We start from the raw sequence: 10,613 nt of genomic DNA, 5'->3' as shown, positions 1-10,613 counted from the left end.
TCATCAGGCCCAGCTCATCACGAAAGCAACACCACCTTCTTCTCACAAATGCTGAATTTTTGCCCATGTCTTTAGTTGCAGAGATTTTTTTTTCCAGAAATGGTTTTGATGTGAATGAACAGAGCCCTGCCATTGATTTCAAAACATATTTTATAATATAGTAACAAAATAGGGAAACATATTTTATAATAATTAGATGGAAAAAAAATCAAGCAAATTCAGTCAAGCCCTGGTCAGTGCATAGTATAGTCATTTATACTAAAATTACATCCATAATGTACTGCAGAGTCAGAGAAGGTACAAGATAAAGTAATGGGAGCCTCCTCTCATTTTTCTTTGTACTAAAAGAAGATAGCATTCTTTTTCATTCTTTTTTATTTGAGAGAGAGAGAGAGAGCATGCGCGAGCAAGCATATGAGTAGGAGGAGGGACAAAGGGAAAGAGAGAGGGAATTCCAGGCAGGCTCCATGCTCAGTGCAGAGCCCAACATGGGGCTCAATCCCATGACCCCGGGATCATGACCTGAGCTGAAATCAAGAGTTGGATACTCAACCAACCGAGCCATCAGGTGCCCCTAGAAGATAGCATTCTTAAGTAAGACACAGACACCTTAATGGAAACAATTAACAGATTTTACTATGAAAAGGTTTTTAAACTTAAAAAACTTCTATCCAGTGAAACAAAACACAGAGTTAAAAGAAAGCAGACTGGGAGGAAATATTTGCAGGATATTCAACCAAGAACTACTCTATCAAATATATGAAGATTTTCTGCAGATCTGTAACAAAAACACAAAGATGCCTTAGAAAATTAGGCCAACTTCTAGAAGAAGAAAGCTGGACTACAGTGGTGGCCATAGAGGTGGGTTGGTCAGATCTCCCTCCAGAAGAACTTTTGGTAGGGGGAAAAAACAGCTGACTGACAGTCTCAAGCTAAGGCATCTTTGGGTCCACTATGGTGGTCACACTGGGTCGTGCTTCCCCTAGTCTGTTCCCAGACAGTGACAGAGCCCCTCCACTTTGGAAACCACCCCGCTGGTCTGCTGGAGGCTTTCTCAGAGCAGCACTGTGATCCGAGGATCATCCTGCACAATCCTCCTTCTCCCTCTCCTTTGGTAAACATCAGACCTGCATGTGGGTCTGAAAGCTCTCCCATCTCCCCCACCTCCCTTTGTCCCCAGTAAGGCTCTTGCTTGTTCAATCCTGCCTTGGCGTGTGCTTCTCAGAGGACCCCAAATAAAACAATGATAAACCCAAATGTAAAGGATTATTGAATTACACTATGTTGTACACCTGAAACTAATAGAACACTGTATGCTAATTATACTGGAATTTTAAAAAATGCTATTACTTACAATAAGCCTTACTTATAATTAAAGTAGCACATGGGGTGCCTGGGTGACTTAGTTAAGCATTTAACTCTTGATTTCAGCTCAGGTCATGATCCCAGGGTTGTGAAATTGAGCCCCACATTGGGCTCCATGCTGGGCATGCAACTTACTTAAGATTCTCTCTCTCCCTCTTTCTCTGCCCCTCCCCTGCTCATTCTCTCTCCTTCTCTCTCTCGCTCTTTCCAATAAATAAATAGATAAATAGCACAAATTGTGATGTGATACCATTTGCTACCTATCAAACTACGAATATATTTTTTATGTCTTTTATATAATCTTTATGCTCAAAATGGGTCTCAAACTCACAACCCCGAGATCAAGAGTCACATGCTGTACCGACTGAGTCAGCCAGGCACCCCTGACAAATACTCTTAAGGGGTCATTAATACCTTATTTAGTGAGGGGGGAACAGAATGAACCTCTTTCTCGTACTGTGCTGGTGCCAGGAGTATAAAGTATACATATTCACCGATTCAGCATTTCACTTCTGGGAATCTACTCTATAGGATATATGTGTAGATGTACAAAAACATACACAAGCATGATGGCATTATTTACACTAGTCAGAAACTGGAAAATAAGCTGAATGCACATTAATGTGGAATATTTATATCAGTTATGGGGCACCCACACAATATAATTTCCAGCTGTTTGAAAGAAAGAGGTCAAGTATGTGACATGAAAAGATGTTTGTGATGCCAAATTGAATAGAGAGAAAAAAAAATCAGAACTGAAGAATATACTGTGTAATGCCCTTTGAATAGAAAAACCCTTCATTAAATGAGTTTGTATGCATACAAATTGGTGAATCGGTGCAAACATCTGGAAAAGTAGACACTGAATTGCCAAGATCATTTGTCTTTGGGGAGGAGGGTGGGATCGGGTGTAGCTATTAAAGGGGGCCCTCACTTTTCGCTCCATTTCCTTCTTTATTGTTTACATGTTTCAGAGTGAGCATGGATTATTATTTTTAATTAAAATGAGCAATATATAGGAAGAAAGAAAAGAACCCAGAGTGTAATTGCCAGAATGAGGATTGACCCTTTTGGGAGGCCGTGTCCATGTCCCAATCAGTCTGTTCACAGTGCTTGGACCCTCCTGGGAATGCCCGTTAGTGGCTGTGAACAGTGGAAGAATTTTGCTCTCATCCTTGTCTTTATCCTTTAAAATTACTTTTACAAAACTGTTAGCAGGAAGCGACGTTGTTCACCTTGATCCTTGCCTCATGAGCCACACCTGACTCTAAATGTTTTCTTACTCTTCAAAAACTCATGGCTCCCTTCCCCCTGCTCAGTCCGCTGACCTGAAGGCCAAATGTGCTGCTGCTGAAGATATTGTAGGGACACAGCCAAGCTCTCTGGCTTCGGTTTCCTCACCTGTGTCAGAAAATGTTGGATTAAATGGCCTCGGGGTCTGGCTGATGTTTTAGGCCCTGGGGCACTGGCACGCAATTGCCATCCTCCACACACTCTGCTCAGCCCAGCTGAGGTATCAGAGAAGGCCACCCACGGTCCTCGGTCTGACCTTCAGCCGGCTCTTCCAGCCTCGCCTCGCAGCCCCTGTCATCCAATGTCAGCCACTCTGAATGTGTCTCTGTCTCTGCCCTCCCCACGTCCAGCTGCCCAAACCGCCCACACTTTTATGATCTCCTCGTTTGGATTTCCATTGCATTTTCTCTATAGATTGTGTGGTCTGAAGAAGCCAAAATAGCCACTTTGCCCCGCTTCCAATCTGATCAAGCACTTCACATACACTGGGGGGGGGGGGGGGGGGGGGAAGGGGGGGAGACCCTGAACCGACAGAGACTCATAAACCCTGAGACAAACCCAGTCTGTTAGGGTCTCCCAGACAATATATCCTCGAATACTTCCCTTAAGTCTGGCCTCTCTAACAAAGACAGGTTTGTCCTTGGGTCCTGCTATTGTGATCTCTGCAGATACTTTTGTGCATATGATCATCGTGTGAGGAAGTTGCTGTTTTCAAGTCATGAACAAGCGAACGTAAACCCAGTGAGCCAGGGCATTTTGCAGTTGTTTTCCCTGAAATAATTGCTTTGTTTTGAATTTGGTGAGCCAGTTCTTCTGAAGCCTGACTCTCTTGCACTCTTTGCAAGAAAAAGATTTTTTTCCTTTTCTTTTCTAAATACTTCTGTTTCTGAGTCTTCCTTTGACAGATGGGATAACGTACTACATTAATTCGTGTTGTATTCTTGCCTTCCCTATTTCAAGGTGGAGAGGCTTTTGTCTCTCCTGCTAAGGGAAGCTTGCATTGTAGGATTAAAGGAGACATTGCCTGTAGAAGGGTCTCTTTCCTGATTCTGTTATTTTTGATAACCTAGGCTCACTGAGTACAGGGGGTTCTGCAAAGTGGGGAGGGAGAGAGGCCTTTGGTGGAGATAAAGTAGAACCAAGTGGACAGAACTAGGGGGTGGGAGGGTAGGGAGAGAGACAGAGGAAGAGAGAGAGAGAGAGAGAGAGAGAGAGAGAGAGAGAGAGAGAGAGAAAATTCCCAAAGGCCAGGAAGGACATGTTGTTTGGGATTCTGTGAGCAGAAAGGAATCCTGGAGGTAGTTGGATCAAGACAAGATGACTGTGAGGGGGTCCCTGGCATTGGAGGTACCAGTCTGGGAAATTTCTTGAGCCCAGCTTGGCATGGGGGCAGCATTGTCATCTGCCAAGAAGGATCCCCAAGGGCTTGGGCAATATCCTAACAAAGGCAACCAGTGGACCTATGGCCACTGGACATCCCTAAAGTTGGCTCTATGAAGATCCTTGTGACCTTCACAGGATCCTGGGGGACAAGAAAGGAACCCCACATGTGAATTTCCTGCCAGCTCTGTAAGCTGGGACTTGAGATAGGTGTAGAGAAAATAAAATTATTGTGACATTTCTTGCCTTTCTGAGCTTAACACCCACTACCATTTCTTCCAGGATTTAGCACCATCTCTCTTGTATTGTCCCCAACCTGTGTGTCCCCCTCTCCGCACACTTCCTGCCCTCCTCACACCCCACCGCCTTCAGAAAACCCTTTTGTTTGTGTGTCTATCCCACTCCTGATGGTAGGACCCACCTTTATATTCTAATTGTCCACCATGCATGGGGCCTTGTACCTAGTAGGTGCTCAAGAAATGTTGATTGATATGACCTAAGTTGCACTGAATTGTATGTAACCCACCCTCTGCCTCTCAGCCCTACTGCCTGCTTTGTGTCTAGTTAGTATTCAACATGTTTGCAGAACGGAGGAAGGTGACTGTGGTATTCCAAGGTGACCGCTTTGGGGGACACAAGATGAACCTGATTGTGTAAGTTTGGGGGTATTTGTTCAAAAGCGTGTTAGTGACCTGGTTTAGTCACGGGAGACTGGTGAGCAAGGGGCCTGCGCATCTGCGAAACGAGCCATTTTATGCCAACCCTTGCACAGGAGCTGGTGCTGCTTGATCAATTAACCCCACGCCCTTGTCTTCCATCTGTGCTTGGATAGAGACGCGCAGCTCTGCTGTGAGCACAGAAGGTAATAGCCATCCTCGGATGGGCCGCGTGTGCACGGGTAGTTAATGGATTCTTGGGATCCAGAGAGAGGGGGAGAAAGAGAGGGAGAAGAGATCTGAAATCAATGGCTTGCTGTCTGCACGGAGTGGCCGGCCCCACGCACTGCTTGGGAGGACAGGGGGCATCAGCTGCGGCCTCTTGCAAGGGACACCAGCCGACCAGATGGATGGGGCCTGCCAAGGGCTGTCGGGAAGGCTCGTCCTCTATCCTCAGCCTCTGCTCCACTCTCCTGGCAAAGAAATGAGTCCTGATCTGTGCCTAGGGCCACCCAGACACCTGTCAATTGGTGAAAACGAGCTGCTTTAAAAGATGATGTCTGGCCAGCATGAGTATGCTAGCCTCCGTCTGAATTATTTTTTAAACTTGTTTTTAAATAAATGAGGTTATTGGCTACCTGAGCCCATCATACTAGGAATCACACAGCCTGGGCTCAGACCTTGGCTCCTCCACTTGTCAACTATGAGCTCTTGGGTTTACTTAGCCTCTCCAGGACTCAGTTTCTCCATCTATATACTGGGAATAATATTAATACTTAGCTCATAGACCCTTGTAGGGGGTTAGCTAAGGTCATCCGCGGGATCGTGTTCACTCAGTGCTGGATGGTCTTTTACAGATTCAGTGGAAACATTGATGTGTTGAGTAGATGATTTCTGGAGATGTTTGGTCTCTGATTATATAGTGTCTTCCTCCTTCAGTAGACTAACAGCTCCATGAGGATTATAGCTGTGGCTGTCTTGTTTACTGCTGGACCCTGAGAACTTGGCATTGGGAATGGTTCAGAGAAGATACTCAATAAATATCTGTTTCAGGGAGAAGAGAAGAAAGATGATATGGTCATGAGCCAGCGACCCAGGGAGGGCTGAGGCAGCCCTGAGCATTTGGGGTGGTACGTACTAGGTAAAGGTGTCTGGCCATGGTTATGCTGGAGTGAAATCCTGGAACAGGGTTCAAGGGGCCAGTCAGGAACACTGTGTGCAGAAGGGTGATCTGGAAGATCTCTCACTACTGTCTCACTGACTTGGGTGTGTGGGCAGCAGGCCCAGGCTAGCTCAGCATAAGCATCTATCTGTTTGGCTGGGGCAGAGTGTCTACAAGAACGACACCATCTGTAACATACAGGGAACAGTGTCAGCCACGGGATGACAAGTGAGGCCTTCTAGAAACTCACACCAGCTTTGGAGTCATACAAATACGGGTACAGATTCCATTCTCACCTTTGTGCCCTGGGCAAATTATTTAACTCCTAAACCTCAGTCTCCTCCCTATATTCCTAAGAGAGGAACTAAAATGCCAGCCCCACAAGATGGGCAATTGAAATAAAGAAATAACATGTAAAATGTCTAGTGCAGTGCATAGTAGATGCTTAATAAACACTGGTTTTCTTCCCCCTCCCTTTTGCAGATCACTGAAAAGGCAATAACTCATTTTTTGGGGTCCACTTGAAAGAAACAAAGTACTTTGCAGACGTCTTTATTTAGTGAGTGATGGACCCACAAATTCACTGTAGGAATTCAGTGATTATTTTTGAATGCATGGAGGTTTTAAGTTCCTGCGGCTTCTTTGACTAGAAAGTAAAGCCGGCACCAGCTTCTGACAGTCCCTGTAATTACCTTGCAGTGAATCAAGCTAAGGTTTGTCTTTGTGCCTGAGATTGGTGTGGGCTTTACTGCCCCTCACCCTCCACGCCCACATTTGAAGGTGGCAGCTAATTATGATTTATGGTGCTGTCTGCTTGAAGCTGGTCTGCCTGCTTAAGGTAGGGCGGTATAGGTGGCCCCCTTTCCTGTCAGACAGCAGTCAGGAGATTCAAAGATGGCATGGCCCCAATTATTGAAGGGCCCAGCAGCTTTATTATTAAAAATAAATAAAGTCTAGGGATATGCACTAATGCTGGGCTGCTGACAACCTATAATTCTCATGGTGGTGGCAAGATGTATTTTTCTTTCAGAGTTTTGTTAAGAAGTGATTTCCAAGGGGGAGCTATGTACACTGAGGCTGTGAATCAAAGATATCTTTTTTACTCTGTAGGGGCAGAGAAGGGAGGCCAGATGGGTTCCATAACTAATGGGCTGTGCGTGTACTGAGGTCGTTAACCCTTCTCAGACCAACAGGGGATTCTAAATACCAACTCCCTGACCTCCAAGAGAGTCTGTCCATCCATCCATCCATCTATTGAACCATCGATCTGACCATTCATTGATCATCTATCCATCCATTTATCCGCCATGATTCCAACAAGTATTTACCGAACACCTTTCTCAAGATTCTGGAGATAATAGTAATAACAACAGCAATGGCAACAGCTAATGCACACAGAGGTGGATAATATGGTGTCCAGGCTCTAGACTATGCACTTCATCTGATCATCACAACAATGTTTTGAATTAGGGACTGCCATTATTATCATCATTTTACAGATGAAGAAATAGATGCTTCTAGAGGTTACATGACTTAATTGACCTTTCAATCGAATGCATGGTAGACCCAGGAGAAAGTCCAGTCAAGTTGATTCTACAATCCATGCTCTTTCCCACAAAACCCCACTTCCTCCCAGTGTCTCCCTTTGGTCTGGGCCAGACCTCACAAGCCAGCATCTGTGGTATGGGTTCATAGATGTTGCCTAGGTTTGTCACTGGAGTCTCCATCTCTCTTTTGGACTACTTTTTTTTTTTTTTAATTTTTAATGTTTATTTTTCAGAGAGAGAGAGAGAGAGACAGAGTGTAAGCAGGGGAGGGGCAAAGAGAGAAGGAGATACAGAATCCAAAGCAGGCTCCAGGCTCTGCGCTGTCAGCACAGAGCCTGACACAGGGCTTGAACTCACAGACCACGAGATCATGACCTTAGCTGAAGTCAGATGCTTAACTGACTGAGCTACTCAGGCACCCCAGTCTTTTGGACTACTTTTGATCAATTCAATGGGCTTCAGAGAGTGGGGTTTCATGAAAATTCTCTCATTCTTCAATAATAACATTACAAATAGTAATAATGATAGTAACCATAATAGCAGCTAACATGCATTGGGTTATTGCCTCTTAAGTGCTTTACGAGTAGTTAAGTACTTACGCCCTCACATCAACGCTATGATGTTTCTTCATCAAATCCCCATGATTACTCTTATTTTATAGATGAGGAAACTGAGGTATAGGGAGGTTAAGCAATTTGCCATCTTTCTGAAAGTCTTCCTATAACATTTGGGAATACACTTGTCTGCAAATAACAGAAAATTTGTCACTCACTTAAAGGATGATGGTGATGATGATGATGATGATGATGATTTTAATCTCACATAACAAGAAGTCCAGAGATAGAGAGTCCAGAGCTGGTGTGGCAGACCAAAGGTGCCATCAAGAACTCAGCTCTGGATTTCCATTCCCCTGTTCTTAATGTGTTGGTGCTTTGGTGGTTGAACTCATTACCTATGGTTGCAAGATGGCTGTTCTATTTCTATTGTCATCTCTCAATGCTCGGGCAGAAAGAAGGGATTGATATGAAAGCAAAGGCTTTCCCAGAAATTCTCAGTAGGTTCCCATTATATTTCATTGGCCAGAACTGTGTCACACATCCATCTGGAGCTGCAAGAGAGGCCAGGAAATTGACTCCCCCTCACCCACTCCTTTCCAGGCTTTATAGTAGAGGAAGGTAAGAAAGAAAGGGTTGGGTTTGGGTATTGGATAACCTAACCTCCAGTGCCTACCACATTCCCTCATCTATTTTTGTTGTTGTCACTGGGTGTCTTTATTGTTTTTCAATCTATAACTTTTCCCCTGCATTTTTTGATTTTTCATGACATTGACGTTTTGAAGAGCCCAGGCTAGTTGCCTTATAAAACATTTCACATTGTTTCCTCTGTATTGCTCAGACTTAAAAAGAAATTGAGATATATTCCACATACCATAGAATTCACTGTTTTGAAAATGTATGATTCAGGAAAACATTATGGAAGTTCTTCAAAAAATTAAATGTAGAGGGGCACCTGGGTGGCTCAGTCGGTTGAGCGTCCGACTTTGGCTCAGGTCATGATCTCGCGGTCTGCGAGTTCGAGCCCCACAAGGGGCTCTGTGCTGACAGCTCAGAGCCTGGAGTCTGCTTCGGATTCTGTGTCTCCCTCTCTCTGCCCCTCCCCCACTCATGCTCTGTCTCCCTCTCTCTCTCTCTCTCTGTCAAAACTAAATAAACTTAAAAAAAATTAAATGTAGAATTAACATATGATCCAGAATTCCCGCTTCTCAGTATATATCCGAAACTACTTAAAGTAGGGACTTGAACAGATATTTGTATGAAAATGTTCATAGCACCATTATTCATAATAGGCAAGATGTGGAAACAACTGAAATGTCCATTGATGGATGATTAGATAAAATGTGGTATACCCATGCAATGGAATAGTATTCAGCCTTAAAAGGGGAGGAAATCCTGACACAGGCCACAACATAGATGAACCTGAAAGACGTTATGCTAAGTGGGATAAACTAGATACAAAAGGACAGATATTGAATGATTACATTCATATGAGGTACCTAGAGGAATCACATTCATAGAGACAAAGCAAAACAGTGGTTGCTAGGGACAACTTTTAAGAACAGGAGCTTTTACCAGCGAAGTCTGAATTTCTTTTTCTTTAAAAACTGGAAGATCTGGCCTCTCTGGGTCAAGGTTCCCACGGGAAACAATGGCTAGAGGTGATTAGTGACTGTTTCCTTTAGTCAGAGCGCTTGCTCTCCAGTTTGCCACAGTTCTCACTACTCTCTGCTGGTTTGATCCAAGTGTTGATAATAGTAGACTGTTGAGTTTCAGAGGCTGGAAGCATGAAGACCACATGAGATATTGTTAAATAGTCCAATGGCTTGGACTTGGGTTGAGGCTGTGAGGATGGAAAGGGCAGATACGAGGGAGTCTCTAATCATAAAAAAGTCATCATCTTGACACGAATAGACCTGAGGGGTAGCGGAATGAGTCCAAAGTCGGCTAAGCTTTTGCAGCCTGGATAGGGAAATTGATGGGGTTGGGGGGCAGGCATTGGAAGGCAGCGAAACTGGAAGGGGGTGAGGAAACATGGCATTGGGACTTAATCCTAATCTCCCCCCTCCACCCCAAAGAAAACCCCCTCCAAGGCTGCCCTCACTCTGTCCATTTCCCAGAGCTGTGCAATTATGCTCTGTAGGATTCCTTTATGTTCTCCTCAGGTGTCCTGGACCTTTGCAAATGCTTAGGTCACCAGGAGCGATGCCAGGAATTGTGGACTTTTCCACAGCTTTGATTGTTGTGTTGCAACTCAGACAAGCCAGTGCTCTTTGAATTTCTTCTTTGCCGTGTCCACCTGGGCAGATGCCAAGAGGCTCAGGTGTGGCTTGGGGGATGAGCTTTGGCGCCTGTCCACAGCACCACTCATGGCAGGTTTCCCTGCCAGCACTTACTTACCATCCCTGGGAGCGGGTCCATTGCTTACGGTTGAGGGAATTTTCCTTCTGTTATTTCCTTCATTATTGCTTCTCCTCCATCTGTCCTGTTCACTCTTTCTAGAATTCCAAATGGGCGCTTATGGAACCTCCAGGATTCATTCTATATTTCTCTTCTCTTGTCTCATCATATTTATTTTTTTTTGTCCCTTTCTTCTGAATTTGGGGGAAATCGCTCACACTGATCTTCCAAATAGCTAGTTTGAGTTTTGGCAGTA

Source organism: Puma concolor, chromosome A3 (genome assembly GCF_028749965.1).
Source record: "Puma concolor isolate L17-30 chromosome A3, mPumCon1.1.hap2, whole genome shotgun sequence".
Taxonomy (NCBI): Eukaryota; Metazoa; Chordata; class Mammalia; order Carnivora; family Felidae; genus Puma; species Puma concolor.
The sequence above is the reverse complement of the archived record's forward strand: the minus strand, read 5'-3'. Positions refer to the sequence as shown.